Raw genomic sequence first — 18,002 nt, 5'->3', positions numbered from 1 at the left:
CTGGTGGCAGGCTGGCGCTGCCCCTGCCAAAAGGTGTCTCCGTCTGCGTGTCTGTGTGGGAGCGGAGGTGGGCTAGGCGGCAGGGGTGTGGCTGGCCCACGGGTGGCCAGGCAGGCAGGCAGGCATAGCAGGCGGGAGCCAAAGGAAGGCCAGAGGGCTGCCGAAGCCCGGGATTGATCCAGGGACCTTTAGATCTTCAGTCTAACGCTCTCCCAACTGAGCTACTTCGGCGGGCGGGGCGAGCGGGCGCCTCTGGCTGGGGCCTTTGTCCGGAGGGGCGCAGCCCGAGGTGGAAGGCTGGGCGTGGGGCTGTGGGCTGGAGGCGTGTGGGCCTCCTGCCTGGCTCCCGGACCTGCGGTTGCTCGGCCAGCGCCCGTGCTCGACAAAGGAGGCCCAAGAAGTGGCGTGGGCTGGGGAGCCTGCAGCTGCCAGGCTCCAGGCCGGCCTACTTGGCAGGGGCTGGGCTTGAGGGCCAGGACCTACCTGTGGCCTCCTTTGTGAGGTCACTGGCCTTGTGTGGCCAGGGCTGGAGGCCCTGGAGCCGTGCCAGGCAAGCAAAAGCCAGCCTGGAGGGCTAAGGCGAGCCAAAGGCTGGCCGGGTGGGCTGCGGGCGAGGGCCGTTTGGGGTGGGCAGCGAGCGTGCTCCCTGCGCGCGGAGCGCGTGGGACGCTGCAGCCGGCGCGTCTGCTTTTTGAGACGGGCGTTTCTGGAGCGGGGCCAGCGTCTGGTAGGCTGTGGAAGGCAAGGCATGTGGCAAGTGAGGAGGCCTGGCCCAGCGGGACAGGCGTGTGGGCCTGGCGGTGAGTGGGGCCTGCGGGGAAAGGCGAGCGGGGCGTGGAAGGGCAGAGGCGGGAGGGTGGGGCGGCCGGCTGGTGGAGGTGTGCGACGTGGTGGGCCCTGCGCCTGACCTTGGTGGGGCTGGTGGTTTTTCATAGTTTTCCTGGACATTTGGGCTGGAAGGGACCTGGGAAGATCCTCGAGTCGAGCCCGCCGCCCGTGGGGCAGGAAGTCAGCTGGGGCGATGGGATCCCAGCAAGAGAAGCATGCAGTTTGCTGCTGAAGGTGTTCGGTGTAGGTGCTTGAACCACCTCCGATGGCAGGCTGTTCCAGCCCTTGGGGGCTCGGACAGTAAAGAAGTTCCTCCTTATGTCCAGCCTGAAACGGTCTCGCGGTAGTTTCTGACCGTTCGACCTCGTCGTCCCTTGGGGCGCTGTGGTGAAGAAAGGTTCTCCCAGTTCCTGGTGGCCAGCCGTGAGAAACTTATAGGTGGGCATGAGCTCAGGCCCGAGCCTGCGCCTTTGCAGGCTAGAGAGCCCCGTGGCTCTCAGCCTGTCGTCGTCAGGTCTGTTTTCCTGACCTGTGCTGATGCGCGTGGCTCTTCTCTGGAGCCTCTCAAGCTTCTCCACGTGCTCTTTGAATTGCGGAGCCCAAAAGCGGAGGCAGGACTCCAGTTGCGGCCGCAGCAAGGCCGAGCAGAAGGGGAGAAGGACGTCCCGGGATTTGCTCGAGAAGCATGTATGGCTGCAAGCCAGCGTTTTGGTGGCGTTAGTAGCCGCAGCAAAAGGCTGGCTTGCACGCACAGGTGCTTGTCAAGCAAATCCCGGGTTGGGCGAGAGCAGGTGAGGGGTGGGAGGTGTGAGTGGCAAAGCGAGGCGGGGGCTCGCCGGGAGGCAGGGCGCGGAGCGGGGGGCCGAGCGGGAGGGGGCGGTGATGGTGGGTGGAGTGCTGGGTCCCGGGTGGGTGGGCCAGGCGCTTTTGGGCGGGGGTCACGTGAAGCTGGCCGAGGGGGCGGGGAGGTGGGTTTCCTTCGGTAGCTCAGCTGGTAGAGCGGAGGACTGTAGGGCGTTGGGCAAGACATCCTTAGGTGGCTGGTTCGAGTCCGGCTCGAAGGAGCGCCCCCCTTTTGGGGCTTGCATAGGAAAGCTGTGCGCCTGGGGGTGGCAGGGACAGCCTGCGTGGAAGGTGAGCACAGGTCAGTTGTGCAAGGGGACAGCAAAAGGGCCTGGTGGCAGGCTGGCGCTGCCCCTGCCAAAAGGTGTCTCCGTCTGCGTGTCTGTGTGGGAGCGGAGGTGGGCTAGGCGGCAGGGGTGTGGCTGGCCCACGGGTGGCCAGGCAGGCAGGCAGGCATAGCAGGCGGGAGCCAAAGGAAGGCCAGAGGGCTGCCGAAGCCCGGGATTGATCCAGGGACCTTTAGATCTTCAGTCTAACGCTCTCCCAACTGAGCTACTTCGGCGGGCGGGGCGAGCGGGCGCCTCTGGCTGGGGCCTTTGTCCGGAGGGGCGCAGCCCGAGGTGGAAGGCTGGGCGTGGGGCTGTGGGCTGGAGGCGTGTGGGCCTCCTGCCTGGCTCCCGGACCTGCGGTTGCTCGGCCAGCGCCCGTGCTCGACAAAGGAGGCCCAAGAAGTGGCGTGGGCTGGGGAGCCTGCAGCTGCCAGGCTCCAGGCCGGCCTACTTGGCAGGGGCTGGGCTTGAGGGCCAGGACCTACCTGTGGCCTCCTTTGTGAGGTCACTGGCCTTGTGTGGCCAGGGCTGGAGGCCCTGGAGCCGTGCCAGGCAAGCAAAAGCCAGCCTGGAGGGCTAAGGCGAGCCAAAGGCTGGCCGGGTGGGCTGCGGGCGAGGGCCGTTTGGGGTGGGCAGCGAGCGTGCTCCCTGCGCGCGGAGCGCGTGGGACGCTGCAGCCGGCGCGTCTGCTTTTTGAGACGGGCGTTTCTGGAGCGGGGCCAGCGTCTGGTAGGCTGTGGAAGGCAAGGCATGTGGCAAGTGAGGAGGCCTGGCCCAGCGGGACAGGCGTGTGGGCCTGGCGGTGAGTGGGGCCTGCGGGGAAAGGCGAGCGGGGCGTGGAAGGGCAGAGGCGGGAGGGTGGGGCGGCCGGCTGGTGGAGGTGTGCGACGTGGTGGGCCCTGCGCCTGACCTTGGTGGGGCTGGTGGTTTTTCATAGTTTTCCTGGACATTTGGGCTGGAAGGGACCTGGGAAGATCCTCGAGTCGAGCCCGCCGCCCGTGGGGCAGGAAGTCAGCTGGGGCGATGGGATCCCAGCAAGAGAAGCATGCAGTTTGCTGCTGAAGGTGTTCGGTGTAGGTGCTTGAACCACCTCCGATGGCAGGCTGTTCCAGCCCTTGGGGGCTCGGACAGTAAAGAAGTTCCTCCTTATGTCCAGCCTGAAACGGTCTCGCGGTAGTTTCTGACCGTTCGACCTCGTCGTCCCTTGGGGCGCTGTGGTGAAGAAAGGTTCTCCCAGTTCCTGGTGGCCAGCCGTGAGAAACTTATAGGTGGGCATGAGCTCAGGCCCGAGCCTGCGCCTTTGCAGGCTAGAGAGCCCCGTGGCTCTCAGCCTGTCGTCGTCAGGTCTGTTTTCCTGACCTGTGCTGATGCGCGTGGCTCTTCTCTGGAGCCTCTCAAGCTTCTCCACGTGCTCTTTGAATTGCGGAGCCCAAAAGCGGAGGCAGGACTCCAGTTGCGGCCGCAGCAAGGCCGAGCAGAAGGGGAGAAGGACGTCCCGGGATTTGCTCGAGAAGCATGTATGGCTGCAAGCCAGCGTTTTGGTGGCGTTAGTAGCCGCAGCAAAAGGCTGGCTTGCACGCACAGGTGCTTGTCAAGCAAATCCCGGGTTGGGCGAGAGCAGGTGAGGGGTGGGAGGTGTGAGTGGCAAAGCGAGGCGGGGGCTCGCCGGGAGGCAGGGCGCGGAGCGGGGGGCCGAGCGGGAGGGGGCGGTGATGGTGGGTGGAGTGCTGGGTCCCGGGTGGGTGGGCCAGGCGCTTTTGGGCGGGGGTCACGTGAAGCTGGCCGAGGGGGCGGGGAGGTGGGTTTCCTTCGGTAGCTCAGCTGGTAGAGCGGAGGACTGTAGGGCGTTGGGCAAGACATCCTTAGGTGGCTGGTTCGAGTCCGGCTCGAAGGAGCGCCCCCCTTTTGGGGCTTGCATAGGAAAGCTGTGCGCCTGGGGGTGGCAGGGACAGCCTGCGTGGAAGGTGAGCACAGGTCAGTTGTGCAAGGGGACAGCAAAAGGGCCTGGTGGCAGGCTGGCGCTGCCCCTGCCAAAAGGTGTCTCCGTCTGCGTGTCTGTGTGGGAGCGGAGGTGGGCTAGGCGGCAGGGGTGTGGCTGGCCCACGGGTGGCCAGGCAGGCAGGCAGGCATAGCAGGCGGGAGCCAAAGGAAGGCCAGAGGGCTGCCGAAGCCCGGGATTGATCCAGGGACCTTTAGATCTTCAGTCTAACGCTCTCCCAACTGAGCTACTTCGGCGGGCGGGGCGAGCGGGCGCCTCTGGCTGGGGCCTTTGTCCGGAGGGGCGCAGCCCGAGGTGGAAGGCTGGGCGTGGGGCTGTGGGCTGGAGGCGTGTGGGCCTCCTGCCTGGCTCCCGGACCTGCGGTTGCTCGGCCAGCGCCCGTGCTCGACAAAGGAGGCCCAAGAAGTGGCGTGGGCTGGGGAGCCTGCAGCTGCCAGGCTCCAGGCCGGCCTACTTGGCAGGGGCTGGGCTTGAGGGCCAGGACCTACCTGTGGCCTCCTTTGTGAGGTCACTGGCCTTGTGTGGCCAGGGCTGGAGGCCCTGGAGCCGTGCCAGGCAAGCAAAAGCCAGCCTGGAGGGCTAAGGCGAGCCAAAGGCTGGCCGGGTGGGCTGCGGGCGAGGGCCGTTTGGGGTGGGCAGCGAGCGTGCTCCCTGCGCGCGGAGCGCGTGGGACGCTGCAGCCGGCGCGTCTGCTTTTTGAGACGGGCGTTTCTGGAGCGGGGCCAGCGTCTGGTAGGCTGTGGAAGGCAAGGCATGTGGCAAGTGAGGAGGCCTGGCCCAGCGGGACAGGCGTGTGGGCCTGGCGGTGAGTGGGGCCTGCGGGGAAAGGCGAGCGGGGCGTGGAAGGGCAGAGGCGGGAGGGTGGGGCGGCCGGCTGGTGGAGGTGTGCGACGTGGTGGGCCCTGCGCCTGACCTTGGTGGGGCTGGTGGTTTTTCATAGTTTTCCTGGACAGTTGGGCTGGAAGGGACCTGGGAAGATCCTCGAGTCGAGCCCGCCGCCCGTGGGGCAGGAAGTCAGCTGGGGCGATGGGATCCCAGCAAGAGAAGCATGCAGTTTGCTGCTGAAGGTGTTCGGTGTAGGTGCTTGAACCACCTCCGATGGCAGGCTGTTCCAGCCCTTGGGGGCTCGGACAGTAAAGAAGTTCCTCCTTATGTCCAGCCTGAAACGGTCTCGCGGTAGTTTCTGACCGTTCGACCTCGTCGTCCCTTGGGGCGCTGTGGTGAAGAAAGGTTCTCCCAGTTCCTGGTGGCCAGCCGTGAGAAACTTATAGGTGGGCATGAGCTCAGGCCCGAGCCTGCGCCTTTGCAGGCTAGAGAGCCCCGTGGCTCTCAGCCTGTCGTCGTCAGGTCTGTTTTCCTGACCTGTGCTGATGCGCGTGGCTCTTCTCTGGAGCCTCTCAAGCTTCTCCACGTGCTCTTTGAATTGCGGAGCCCAAAAGCGGAGGCAGGACTCCAGTTGCGGCCGCAGCAAGGCCGAGCAGAAGGGGAGAAGGACGTCCCGGGATTTGCTCGAGAAGCATGTATGGCTGCAAGCCAGCGTTTTGGTGGCGTTAGTAGCCGCAGCAAAAGGCTGGCTTGCACGCACAGGTGCTTGTCAAGCAAATCCCGGGTTGGGCGAGAGCAGGTGAGGGGTGGGAGGTGTGAGTGGCAAAGCGAGGCGGGGGCTCGCCGGGAGGCAGGGCGCGGAGCGGGGGGCCGAGCGGGAGGGGGCGGTGATGGTGGGTGGAGTGCTGGGTCCCGGGTGGGTGGGCCAGGCGCTTTTGGGCGGGGGTCACGTGAAGCTGGCCGAGGGGGCGGGGAGGTGGGTTTCCTTCGGTAGCTCAGCTGGTAGAGCGGAGGACTGTAGGGCGTTGGGCAAGACATCCTTAGGTGGCTGGTTCGAGTCCGGCTCGAAGGAGCGCCCCCCTTTTGGGGCTTGCATAGGAAAGCTGTGCGCCTGGGGGTGGCAGGGACAGCCTGCGTGGAAGGTGAGCACAGGTCAGTTGTGCAAGGGGACAGCAAAAGGGCCTGGTGGCAGGCTGGCGCTGCCCCTGCCAAAAGGTGTCTCCGTCTGCGTGTCTGTGTGGGAGCGGAGGTGGGCTAGGCGGCAGGGGTGTGGCTGGCCCACGGGTGGCCAGGCAGGCAGGCAGGCATAGCAGGCGGGAGCCAAAGGAAGGCCAGAGGGCTGCCGAAGCCCGGGATTGATCCAGGGACCTTTAGATCTTCAGTCTAACGCTCTCCCAACTGAGCTACTTCGGCGGGCGGGGCGAGCGGGCGCCTCTGGCTGGGGCCTTTGTCCGGAGGGGCGCAGCCCGAGGTGGAAGGCTGGGCGTGGGGCTGTGGGCTGGAGGCGTGTGGGCCTCCTGCCTGGCTCCCGGACCTGCGGTTGCTCGGCCAGCGCCCGTGCTCGACAAAGGAGGCCCAAGAAGTGGCGTGGGCTGGGGAGCCTGCAGCTGCCAGGCTCCAGGCCGGCCTACTTGGCAGGGGCTGGGCTTGAGGGCCAGGACCTACCTGTGGCCTCCTTTGTGAGGTCACTGGCCTTGTGTGGCCAGGGCTGGAGGCCCTGGAGCCGTGCCAGGCAAGCAAAAGCCAGCCTGGAGGGCTAAGGCGAGCCAAAGGCTGGCCGGGTGGGCTGCGGGCGAGGGCCGTTTGGGGTGGGCAGCGAGCGTGCTCCCTGCGCGCGGAGCGCGTGGGACGCTGCAGCCGGCGCGTCTGCTTTTTGAGACGGGCGTTTCTGGAGCGGGGCCAGCGTCTGGTAGGCTGTGGAAGGCAAGGCATGTGGCAAGTGAGGAGGCCTGGCCCAGCGGGACAGGCGTGTGGGCCTGGCGGTGAGTGGGGCCTGCGGGGAAAGGCGAGCGGGGCGTGGAAGGGCAGAGGCGGGAGGGTGGGGCGGCCGGCTGGTGGAGGTGTGCGACGTGGTGGGCCCTGCGCCTGACCTTGGTGGGGCTGGTGGTTTTTCATAGTTTTCCTGGACATTTGGGCTGGAAGGGACCTGGGAAGATCCTCGAGTCGAGCCCGCCGCCCGTGGGGCAGGAAGTCAGCTGGGGCGATGGGATCCCAGCAAGAGAAGCATGCAGTTTGCTGCTGAAGGTGTTCGGTGTAGGTGCTTGAACCACCTCCGATGGCAGGCTGTTCCAGCCCTTGGGGGCTCGGACAGTAAAGAAGTTCCTCCTTATGTCCAGCCTGAAACGGTCTCGCGGTAGTTTCTGACCGTTCGACCTCGTCGTCCCTTGGGGCGCTGTGGTGAAGAAAGGTTCTCCCAGTTCCTGGTGGCCAGCCGTGAGAAACTTATAGGTGGGCATGAGCTCAGGCCCGAGCCTGCGCCTTTGCAGGCTAGAGAGCCCCGTGGCTCTCAGCCTGTCGTCGTCAGGTCTGTTTTCCTGACCTGTGCTGATGCGCGTGGCTCTTCTCTGGAGCCTCTCAAGCTTCTCCACGTGCTCTTTGAATTGCGGAGCCCAAAAGCGGAGGCAGGACTCCAGTTGCGGCCGCAGCAAGGCCGAGCAGAAGGGGAGAAGGACGTCCCGGGATTTGCTCGAGAAGCATGTATGGCTGCAAGCCAGCGTTTTGGTGGCGTTAGTAGCCGCAGCAAAAGGCTGGCTTGCACGCACAGGTGCTTGTCAAGCAAATCCCGGGTTGGGCGAGAGCAGGTGAGGGGTGGGAGGTGTGAGTGGCAAAGCGAGGCGGGGGCTCGCCGGGAGGCAGGGCGCGGAGCGGGGGGCCGAGCGGGAGGGGGCGGTGATGGTGGGTGGAGTGCTGGGTCCCGGGTGGGTGGGCCAGGCGCTTTTGGGCGGGGGTCACGTGAAGCTGGCCGAGGGGGCGGGGAGGTGGGTTTCCTTCGGTAGCTCAGCTGGTAGAGCGGAGGACTGTAGGGCGTTGGGCAAGACATCCTTAGGTGGCTGGTTCGAGTCCGGCTCGAAGGAGCGCCCCCCTTTTGGGGCTTGCATAGGAAAGCTGTGCGCCTGGGGGTGGCAGGGACAGCCTGCGTGGAAGGTGAGCACAGGTCAGTTGTGCAAGGGGACAGCAAAAGGGCCTGGTGGCAGGCTGGCGCTGCCCCTGCCAAAAGGTGTCTCCGTCTGCGTGTCTGTGTGGGAGCGGAGGTGGGCTAGGCGGCAGGGGTGTGGCTGGCCCACGGGTGGCCAGGCAGGCAGGCAGGCATAGCAGGCGGGAGCCAAAGGAAGGCCAGAGGGCTGCCGAAGCCCGGGATTGATCCAGGGACCTTTAGATCTTCAGTCTAACGCTCTCCCAACTGAGCTACTTCGGCGGGCGGGGCGAGCGGGCGCCTCTGGCTGGGGCCTTTGTCCGGAGGGGCGCAGCCCGAGGTGGAAGGCTGGGCGTGGGGCTGTGGGCTGGAGGCGTGTGGGCCTCCTGCCTGGCTCCCGGACCTGCGGTTGCTCGGCCAGCGCCCGTGCTCGACAAAGGAGGCCCAAGAAGTGGCGTGGGCTGGGGAGCCTGCAGCTGCCAGGCTCCAGGCCGGCCTACTTGGCAGGGGCTGGGCTTGAGGGCCAGGACCTACCTGTGGCCTCCTTTGTGAGGTCACTGGCCTTGTGTGGCCAGGGCTGGAGGCCCTGGAGCCGTGCCAGGCAAGCAAAAGCCAGCCTGGAGGGCTAAGGCGAGCCAAAGGCTGGCCGGGTGGGCTGCGGGCGAGGGCCGTTTGGGGTGGGCAGCGAGCGTGCTCCCTGCGCGCGGAGCGCGTGGGACGCTGCAGCCGGCGCGTCTGCTTTTTGAGACGGGCGTTTCTGGAGCGGGGCCAGCGTCTGGTAGGCTGTGGAAGGCAAGGCATGTGGCAAGTGAGGAGGCCTGGCCCAGCGGGACAGGCGTGTGGGCCTGGCGGTGAGTGGGGCCTGCGGGGAAAGGCGAGCGGGGCGTGGAAGGGCAGAGGCGGGAGGGTGGGGCGGCCGGCTGGTGGAGGTGTGCGACGTGGTGGGCCCTGCGCCTGACCTTGGTGGGGCTGGTGGTTTTTCATAGTTTTCCTGGACAGTTGGGCTGGAAGGGACCTGGGAAGATCCTCGAGTCGAGCCCGCCGCCCGTGGGGCAGGAAGTCAGCTGGGGCGATGGGATCCCAGCAAGAGAAGCATGCAGTTTGCTGCTGAAGGTGTTCGGTGTAGGTGCTTGAACCACCTCCGATGGCAGGCTGTTCCAGCCCTTGGGGGCTCGGACAGTAAAGAAGTTCCTCCTTATGTCCAGCCTGAAACGGTCTCGCGGTAGTTTCTGACCGTTCGACCTCGTCGTCCCTTGGGGCGCTGTGGTGAAGAAAGGTTCTCCCAGTTCCTGGTGGCCAGCCGTGAGAAACTTATAGGTGGGCATGAGCTCAGGCCCGAGCCTGCGCCTTTGCAGGCTAGAGAGCCCCGTGGCTCTCAGCCTGTCGTCGTCAGGTCTGTTTTCCTGACCTGTGCTGATGCGCGTGGCTCTTCTCTGGAGCCTCTCAAGCTTCTCCACGTGCTCTTTGAATTGCGGAGCCCAAAAGCGGAGGCAGGACTCCAGTTGCGGCCGCAGCAAGGCCGAGCAGAAGGGGAGAAGGACGTCCCGGGATTTGCTCGAGAAGCATGTATGGCTGCAAGCCAGCGTTTTGGTGGCGTTAGTAGCCGCAGCAAAAGGCTGGCTTGCACGCACAGGTGCTTGTCAAGCAAATCCCGGGTTGGGCGAGAGCAGGTGAGGGGTGGGAGGTGTGAGTGGCAAAGCGAGGCGGGGGCTCGCCGGGAGGCAGGGCGCGGAGCGGGGGGCCGAGCGGGAGGGGGCGGTGATGGTGGGTGGAGTGCTGGGTCCCGGGTGGGTGGGCCAGGCGCTTTTGGGCGGGGGTCACGTGAAGCTGGCCGAGGGGGCGGGGAGGTGGGTTTCCTTCGGTAGCTCAGCTGGTAGAGCGGAGGACTGTAGGGCGTTGGGCAAGACATCCTTAGGTGGCTGGTTCGAGTCCGGCTCGAAGGAGCGCCCCCCTTTTGGGGCTTGCATAGGAAAGCTGTGCGCCTGGGGGTGGCAGGGACAGCCTGCGTGGAAGGTGAGCACAGGTCAGTTGTGCAAGGGGACAGCAAAAGGGCCTGGTGGCAGGCTGGCGCTGCCCCTGCCAAAAGGTGTCTCCGTCTGCGTGTCTGTGTGGGAGCGGAGGTGGGCTAGGCGGCAGGGGTGTGGCTGGCCCACGGGTGGCCAGGCAGGCAGGCAGGCATAGCAGGCGGGAGCCAAAGGAAGGCCAGAGGGCTGCCGAAGCCCGGGATTGATCCAGGGACCTTTAGATCTTCAGTCTAACGCTCTCCCAACTGAGCTACTTCGGCGGGCGGGGCGAGCGGGCGCCTCTGGCTGGGGCCTTTGTCCGGAGGGGCGCAGCCCGAGGTGGAAGGCTGGGCGTGGGGCTGTGGGCTGGAGGCGTGTGGGCCTCCTGCCTGGCTCCCGGACCTGCGGTTGCTCGGCCAGCGCCCGTGCTCGACAAAGGAGGCCCAAGAAGTGGCGTGGGCTGGGGAGCCTGCAGCTGCCAGGCTCCAGGCCGGCCTACTTGGCAGGGGCTGGGCTTGAGGGCCAGGACCTACCTGTGGCCTCCTTTGTGAGGTCACTGGCCTTGTGTGGCCAGGGCTGGAGGCCCTGGAGCCGTGCCAGGCAAGCAAAAGCCAGCCTGGAGGGCTAAGGCGAGCCAAAGGCTGGCCGGGTGGGCTGCGGGCGAGGGCCGTTTGGGGTGGGCAGCGAGCGTGCTCCCTGCGCGCGGAGCGCGTGGGACGCTGCAGCCGGCGCGTCTGCTTTTTGAGACGGGCGTTTCTGGAGCGGGGCCAGCGTCTGGTAGGCTGTGGAAGGCAAGGCATGTGGCAAGTGAGGAGGCCTGGCCCAGCGGGACAGGCGTGTGGGCCTGGCGGTGAGTGGGGCCTGCGGGGAAAGGCGAGCGGGGCGTGGAAGGGCAGAGGCGGGAGGGTGGGGCGGCCGGCTGGTGGAGGTGTGCGACGTGGTGGGCCCTGCGCCTGACCTTGGTGGGGCTGGTGGTTTTTCATAGTTTTCCTGGACATTTGGGCTGGAAGGGACCTGGGAAGATCCTCGAGTCGAGCCCGCCGCCCGTGGGGCAGGAAGTCAGCTGGGGCGATGGGATCCCAGCAAGAGAAGCATGCAGTTTGCTGCTGAAGGTGTTCGGTGTAGGTGCTTGAACCACCTCCGATGGCAGGCTGTTCCAGCCCTTGGGGGCTCGGACAGTAAAGAAGTTCCTCCTTATGTCCAGCCTGAAACGGTCTCGCGGTAGTTTCTGACCGTTCGACCTCGTCGTCCCTTGGGGCGCTGTGGTGAAGAAAGGTTCTCCCAGTTCCTGGTGGCCAGCCGTGAGAAACTTATAGGTGGGCATGAGCTCAGGCCCGAGCCTGCGCCTTTGCAGGCTAGAGAGCCCCGTGGCTCTCAGCCTGTCGTCGTCAGGTCTGTTTTCCTGACCTGTGCTGATGCGCGTGGCTCTTCTCTGGAGCCTCTCAAGCTTCTCCACGTGCTCTTTGAATTGCGGAGCCCAAAAGCGGAGGCAGGACTCCAGTTGCGGCCGCAGCAAGGCCGAGCAGAAGGGGAGAAGGACGTCCCGGGATTTGCTCGAGAAGCATGTATGGCTGCAAGCCAGCGTTTTGGTGGCGTTAGTAGCCGCAGCAAAAGGCTGGCTTGCACGCACAGGTGCTTGTCAAGCAAATCCCGGGTTGGGCGAGAGCAGGTGAGGGGTGGGAGGTGTGAGTGGCAAAGCGAGGCGGGGGCTCGCCGGGAGGCAGGGCGCGGAGCGGGGGGCCGAGCGGGAGGGGGCGGTGATGGTGGGTGGAGTGCTGGGTCCCGGGTGGGTGGGCCAGGCGCTTTTGGACCTCCTAATCAGGAACAAGAGCTCAACCAGGAATTTGCTAAGGAACTGGCTGAGGTTGCAAGCTCCCAATGCATGGTTGTCATGGGAGACTTCAACTACCCAGACGTCTCATGGGAAGAGCACTCAGCCAAATCTGAATGGTTGCAAAGCTTCTTTACATGCGTGGACGAGCTCTATCTGACTCAACAAGTCTACGGACTGACAAGAGGCAAGATGCTGCTTGACCTGGTACTGGCAAAAGGGGGATGATCTAGTCAGTGACATAATGGTCAAAGGGAAGCTGGGCGACAGTGACCACAAGCTGATCACTTTTACTATCCACCGCAAAGCTGACACGTCATTCAGCAATGCAGAAGTCCTTGACTTCAGGAAAGCTGACTGACAGCTCAGGAGGCTTGTTGGCGAGGCCCTAAGGGACCACAACTTGAAGGGGAAGGGAGTTCAGAATGGGTGGTTGCTCCTCAAGGGAGCAATCCTGAAAGGACAAGCAATTTCTATCCCATCTCAGAGAAAAGGTAGGAAAAGGGCACAGCAGCCCCCTTGGCTATGCAGGGAATTTGTGAGCCTCCTGCATCTAAAAAGAAAGACCTATAAAGGATGGAAGACTGGAATCACCTCAATGGAGCAGTACTCTGCACTGGTCTGGACCTGTAGGGAACAAACCAGAAAAGCCAAGGCTGTGACCAAACTCCAACTGACTACATGTATCAAAGACAATAAAAAGTCCTTTTTTCAATTTGCTGGGAGCTGGAAGAAAAGCAAGAGTAACATTGAATGCCTGCTAAACCAAATGGGACAGCTGACAAGCAACACCCAGAAAAAAGCCAACCTGCTTAATGGGTATTTTGTGTTGTTTTTTCACCATCCCCAAGGGACCGCCCTACTGAATATGGTACGGGACGGCCAGAGAGAGGGAGAATTGTTACCCTACATCACTGTAGACCATGTAGAGGAACACCTTGAAAGGCTGGATACCTTCAAGTTAGCTGGCTTGGACAGTTTACATCCCAGGGTACTGGCAGGCATCAAAGCTCAGCCGCTGGCATGGATCTTCGAGAACTCCTGGCACCCAGGTGAAGTTTCCAAAGATTGGAAGAAGGCCAATGTGGTGCCTATCTTCAAGAAAGAGAGGAAAGTAGATCTGGGAAACTACAGGCCTATCAGCCTGACCTCTATCCTGGGGAAAATCTTGGAAAAAATTATCAAAGAGACCATTCTTGACAAACTGGCCGATGGCAACATCCTGAGAGACAGACAGCAAGCACCTACTCTGAACTCTTTTAAGAAACATTTGGACATCTATCTTGCTGGGATCCTTTGACCCTAGATGACTTCAAACCCTGGGGGGCAGGGAGTTGGACTTGATGATCTTCCAAGGTCCCTTCCAGCCCTAATGTCTATGAAATCTATGAAGCTGCATGCCTGCTTTGTGGCCTTCCCCTAGAGCTATATAGGCATGTCTTACTCTTTTATTTGTGCCTCCACCTGGGCCTGTGAACCTATTCTGCTTCCAAACTGAGGATCAACTGCTGCTTCTCACACACAGTTTGACACTATTTGCATCCTGACAGAAAAACAGTCATTGCTCCTGTAGAAGTAGAAATAGGACAGAAGCAGCAAGCACAAAGTTGGCATGCCTACACAAGATCCTTAATGCACACAAGTCTAATTCAACCGTGCATTAGCATGGTGGGTAAAGCCTGTGCTAATGCATTAATACACAGTAGTATTACAAAGATGAACACCAAGATGAACAGGAGTCATCAATGTGATGAAGTGATCAGTAAAGCTAACCACACTTTATCGTGCATTAGCAAGTGCATGACAAACAGGTCCAGAAAGGTAATACTTCCACTCTATGCAGCATTGGTCAGGCTGCCGTTGGAGTACTGAATCCAGGTTTGGGTGCCGCACTTCAAGAGGGATGTGGACAACCTTGAGAGGGGTCCAGAGGAGGGCCACTTGTATGGTTAGGGGCCTGCAGGCAAAGCCCTATGAGGAGAGATTGAGGCCCCTGGATCTCTTCAGCTTCCAGAAGAGAAGGCTGAGAGGTGATCTTGTGGCTGCCTACAGATTAGTGGAGGGGGCAGCAAGGAATAAGAGATGTGCTGTTTACCAGGGCACCCCTTGAAGTAACTAGGAACAGTGGCCACAAACTGACAGAGAGCAGATTTAGATTAGACATCTGGAAGAACTTCTTTACAGTGAGGGTTGCCAGAATCTGGACTGGGCTTCCAAGGGAAGTGGTGCTCTCCTCTACCTTGGGGGTCTTTAACAGGAGGCTAGACATGCACCTGGCTGGGGTTGTCTGGCCCCTCTTTTCTGCCCAGGACAGGGGGCTGGACTCTGATCTGCTGAGGTCCCTTCTGACCCAAACATCTATGAAAAACCATTCATCTCCACTAATGCACAGTAGTGCCTATTATGGCAATTAAGTTAGTACATTTCATTAAAGGTACTAAACTTTATGTGCCATAATTACGGTGTGTTAATGAATGTGTAGCCACACCCAGTGTGGACTAGCTGCCATAAAGTGAGGAGTCCAGCTCTTGAGAGTATTCAGGGGAGGGAAGTGGAGTTTTCCCTCTGGGGGAGCTCAGCCTACAACATACACATGAGCATGACAGGGGTTTTGGAGGTGTTTGCCACCCTCCTGAAAACAAACATGCCACCAAAAACAAGGAAGTGCCAAGGTTATTTACTGGACTGGAAAGGGGGAAAAATCAAAACAAAAAAACTATACATTAGTCAGAGCCCAGCAGGCAAGAACAAGAAGCAATCCTAGAAAGACCTACAGGTCTACCTGCACCTGTATCATTAACTTGTATCACTGTCTAACAGCTTCAACAAAGATTCTCCCATCCACTCAGTTCTGTAATGGCCTCTTCTGAATGTTTTGATACAGGACTTTCTTTAACTAGAACTAATCTAGGCACTGTGACTGCTTACAGACGTGAAAACAAAATCAAACAAAACAGTGCTTTACTTTCAGCTTGATGGGCCCCTGCACTGAGTACACCACACACCCAGAAGAGGTGTCACATTAGACCCAGCTTGCCCAATGTCTGTATAGATGGCATGCTTCAACAGTGCTTTCAATAGCAAATAGAATCAGCTTTAGATAAAAGCACTGAAAAGTCCCACAGAAGCACCTGATCTGTACCAGCGGTTGTCAACCTTTTGCACCTTACGCCCCAACTATGTAAGATTAAAAAATCCTGGTTCCACTGGTTGGTGAGGGGGCGGAGGCCAGCAGCCGATCGAAGTATGCAAAAGCGAAACTGGAAGTCCCACCTTGGTGCTTCTGGTTTTGCTGCTGTGACCCGAGTCCCACCTAGAGGACCTTTGCATCACACAGGTTGAGAAACCCTGATCTATACACATGCTGGGGAGCCAGGTGAAACAAATGGACTTATTCTGGCAGTAAAGCATTTTTTTGGGGTGTGGTGGTGATGTGGGGAGGTTCACATCTGTCAGCAGCCTGTGTGCCCATAGCTTACCCCAGAGCAACGTTTTACTTCAACTATAGCCAATCTGCAGCACATGTGCCACAAGTGGCATGGACAGCCAGTGTGGAGCACGCAGCAGATCAAAAAGTGGGCAGGGAACACAGCAGGGAGATAGGGAGCAGAAAGGAGTTCTGCAAATTGGACAGAAGGGAGTGGCATGTGGGGAGGGTGCAGGCCTTACTTTGTAACATACATCCAAAAATGGCTGCCCCCCACTGATGTACTGAATGAAGACAAACTATTGTGCTCAGTCCAAACAAACTAGGGGCTGTGCTCATCTTGACCTGCTGCTCACAAGCTGGGAAGAATTGGTGAAGAAGGTACTAGTTAGTAGATGGCAACTTGGGCAGCAGTGACCACACGACGATTGAGTTCAGGATCCTGAGGAAAGGAAGGAAGGAGAGCAGCAGAGTAAGGACCCTGGTCTTCAGAAAAGCAGATTTTGACTGCCTCAGGGAACTCATTGGCAGGATCCCCTGGAGTAGGGTTACCATACATCTGGGTGTTCCCAGACATGTCTTTTTGGACCCTTCAATCTCTATCCAGGCAGTTTTTTATAATCTGAACCAATGGCCAGGATTTTGCTCTGCTATGCTGGCCGGAGCAGGAGGAGGGCAATTGGAGGCAGCAGGAGCACGTGTATCTGTGCACGCACATGCACATTGCCATCATGCATCCAGGCAGGGTGGTGGGAACAGGGTTGGGACCACCTGGAGATCAGAACCATTTCCCTCACCCCAAGGTTACCAGGTACCTAGTGCTCTTGTGGTGGAAACAGCTTCAGCAGCTTGATGCAGATAAGTCTGAGGGAGGCCAGGAGTCGGAGGGCTAGGGTCTGGGGACTGCCTAGGAGGCTGTGGTGGATGGGTGTGTGGCAGGGGTGTGTGGAGTGGATGGGTATGCAAGGGGGGCAGGTACCTGCTAGCACTTGGAGAAACTGCCTGGGTGCTAGGGATGCGGCAGGGCAGGCCCCTTCCTTCTCCAGTGTGGGAAAGGGGATGGGGGACCCTTGAGGGCAGCAGGGAGCTCCATGGCTGCACTGGGCACTAGGGCACCAGAAAGGCCAGGGGTCTGTGGGTCAGGAGTGAGGAGCAGCAGTAGGGACGGGGGGGCCTGCAGGTTGAGAGTGAGGGACACTAGCAGGGCCAGGGGGTTGTAGGTGGGGAGTGAGGTGTGTCATCCCCCCCTCCCCCCCCCCGATAGGCATCCTAATTTTTGAAACTGGAAATGTGGTAACCCTACCTGGGAGGTCAGCCTGAAGGGAAGAGGAGTCCAGGAGAGCTGGCTGTACTTTAAGGAAACATTATCAGGAGTGCAGGAGCAAACCATCCCAATGCACAGGTAGACTAGCAAATATGGCACAAAAAGGATCTTATAAGAAGTGGAAACTTGTACAAGCTACTAGGGAGGAGTATAGAAGTATTGCTCAGGCATGCAGAAATGAGGTCAGGAAGGCCAAAGCACAACTGGAGTTGCAGCTAGCAAGGTACATGAAGGGTAACAAGGGTTTCTACACATATGTCAGTAGCAAGAGGAGGATCAGGGGAAGTGTGGGTCCATTACTAAATTTGGGAGGCAAACTAGTGAGAGAGGATGCATAAAAGACTGAAGTACTCAATGCCTTTTTCACCTCAGTCTTCAAAGGCAAGGTGAACTCCCAGACTATTGCATCAGGCAGCACAGCTTGAGGAGGAGGTGAACAGCCAACAGTGGCAGAAGAACAGGTTAGAGACTCTAAAGGAATTCCATCCCAGCATCCTGTCTTAGGGTTTGTTTTTGCCTCTTTGTCTCAGTCTTCTCACCTGTCCGTCAATCTGGTTGCCCTGGGTTATGGCATATGTGATCTCAGGTAGGAGGATGGAGACCTAGCCTCTATTGTTTTGAGCTCTGGCCTCATGACCTGGGGGGCAGGGGCTTGAATCCCCATCAAGGTGTGTTGCTTTTCAGATTGGTTGGTCAGCATCGAACAACACCTGCCCCTGATTGCGTCTAGAAGGCAAGGTCAGGAGGGCTATTTAAGGGAGAGGCTCTCCAGGTCCCATGTTGGGGGTTTTACACAGCAACCCGAACCTCTACAACTCTTACTCTCTTCCAGGATGCTGAAGTGAGTAAATTACAAGAAGTGTAACTAGAAAGGTAGCTTACAGTAATTTAGAAGTGTATTAAATGGCTATCAGGCCAGTTCTTTTTGCTCAGGGTATTTGTTTGATACTTCTCTCCTACCCCTCCCCAAACCTACCCTCTCTACCCAATAAAGATATCCACTATAACAAGCATTGTGGTACATGCTTGAGAAGGATTGGGCATACCTTTGACTCAGCTGACTAAGGGAGGCTGCTTTCTGTGCTTCAGGTTAAAGGAAGGCCTGTGAGGCACAGGGCCTGAGAAATGACCAGATCTCAGGTGGTGGCATTGGTTAACCCAGGCTTGTGGGTGTGCTCCAGGAAGGGGGTTGGCCAGTTATAGGCACCCCAGAGGAGACACTCAGAGCTTGGTAGGTGGCCAGGCACAATGAAGCAGGTGGATCAGCACAGGAGTGCACCCTACTGTCCTGCTACAGGGACCATTTAGAAAAGCTGGACATACAAGTCCATGGGGCCATATGGGATACACCTAAGGGTGCTGAGGGATTTGGCTGATGTGACCACAGAGCCGCTGGCCATCATCTTTGAAAGCTTGTGGCAATCGGGAGAGGTCACACAGGATTGGAAAAGGGCAAGTAT

General features: G+C 60.2%; 11 non-coding genes across 11 annotated transcripts; 5 read left to right on the top strand and 6 right to left on the bottom strand.

Moving 5' to 3' along the window:
- Nucleotides 1-158: 158 nt before the first annotated feature.
- Nucleotides 159-231, bottom strand: TRNAF-GAA (transfer RNA phenylalanine (anticodon GAA)). Its single transcript has one exon. It is a non-coding gene; the product is annotated as a tRNA-Phe (tRNA).
- A 1,573-nt stretch (nucleotides 232-1,804) lies between these two features.
- On the top strand, nucleotides 1,805-1,892 carry TRNAY-GUA (transfer RNA tyrosine (anticodon GUA)). Its single transcript is given in 2 exon segments — nucleotides 1,805-1,841; nucleotides 1,857-1,892. It is a non-coding gene; the product is annotated as a tRNA-Tyr (tRNA).
- A 268-nt stretch (nucleotides 1,893-2,160) lies between these two features.
- Nucleotides 2,161-2,233, bottom strand: TRNAF-GAA (transfer RNA phenylalanine (anticodon GAA)). Its single transcript has one exon. It is a non-coding gene; the product is annotated as a tRNA-Phe (tRNA).
- A 1,573-nt stretch (nucleotides 2,234-3,806) lies between these two features.
- TRNAY-GUA (transfer RNA tyrosine (anticodon GUA)) lies at nucleotides 3,807-3,894 on the top strand. The gene is given in 2 exon segments: nucleotides 3,807-3,843; nucleotides 3,859-3,894. It is a non-coding gene; the product is annotated as a tRNA-Tyr (tRNA).
- Nucleotides 3,895-4,162: 268 nt separating this feature from the next.
- Nucleotides 4,163-4,235, bottom strand: TRNAF-GAA (transfer RNA phenylalanine (anticodon GAA)). The gene has a single exon. It is a non-coding gene; the product is annotated as a tRNA-Phe (tRNA).
- A 1,573-nt stretch (nucleotides 4,236-5,808) lies between these two features.
- On the top strand, nucleotides 5,809-5,896 carry TRNAY-GUA (transfer RNA tyrosine (anticodon GUA)). The gene is given in 2 exon segments: nucleotides 5,809-5,845; nucleotides 5,861-5,896. It is a non-coding gene; the product is annotated as a tRNA-Tyr (tRNA).
- Nucleotides 5,897-6,164: 268 nt separating this feature from the next.
- TRNAF-GAA (transfer RNA phenylalanine (anticodon GAA)) lies at nucleotides 6,165-6,237 on the bottom strand. Its single transcript has one exon. It is a non-coding gene; the product is annotated as a tRNA-Phe (tRNA).
- A 1,573-nt stretch (nucleotides 6,238-7,810) lies between these two features.
- TRNAY-GUA (transfer RNA tyrosine (anticodon GUA)) lies at nucleotides 7,811-7,898 on the top strand. The gene is given in 2 exon segments: nucleotides 7,811-7,847; nucleotides 7,863-7,898. It is a non-coding gene; the product is annotated as a tRNA-Tyr (tRNA).
- A 268-nt stretch (nucleotides 7,899-8,166) lies between these two features.
- TRNAF-GAA (transfer RNA phenylalanine (anticodon GAA)) lies at nucleotides 8,167-8,239 on the bottom strand. Its single transcript has one exon. It is a non-coding gene; the product is annotated as a tRNA-Phe (tRNA).
- Nucleotides 8,240-9,812: 1,573 nt separating this feature from the next.
- On the top strand, nucleotides 9,813-9,900 carry TRNAY-GUA (transfer RNA tyrosine (anticodon GUA)). The gene is given in 2 exon segments: nucleotides 9,813-9,849; nucleotides 9,865-9,900. It is a non-coding gene; the product is annotated as a tRNA-Tyr (tRNA).
- A 268-nt stretch (nucleotides 9,901-10,168) lies between these two features.
- On the bottom strand, nucleotides 10,169-10,241 carry TRNAF-GAA (transfer RNA phenylalanine (anticodon GAA)). The gene has a single exon. It is a non-coding gene; the product is annotated as a tRNA-Phe (tRNA).
- Between the last annotated feature and the right edge of the window lie 7,761 nt (nucleotides 10,242-18,002).

The sequence above is a fragment of the Crocodylus siamensis genome, chromosome 9 (genome assembly GCF_052110815.1).
Source record: "Crocodylus siamensis isolate JL-2025a chromosome 9, ASM5211081v1, whole genome shotgun sequence".
NCBI classification, from domain to species: domain Eukaryota; kingdom Metazoa; phylum Chordata; order Crocodylia; family Crocodylidae; genus Crocodylus; species Crocodylus siamensis.
Note: the sequence above shows the minus strand (reverse complement) of the source record. Positions and strands in the feature narration are given on the sequence as shown.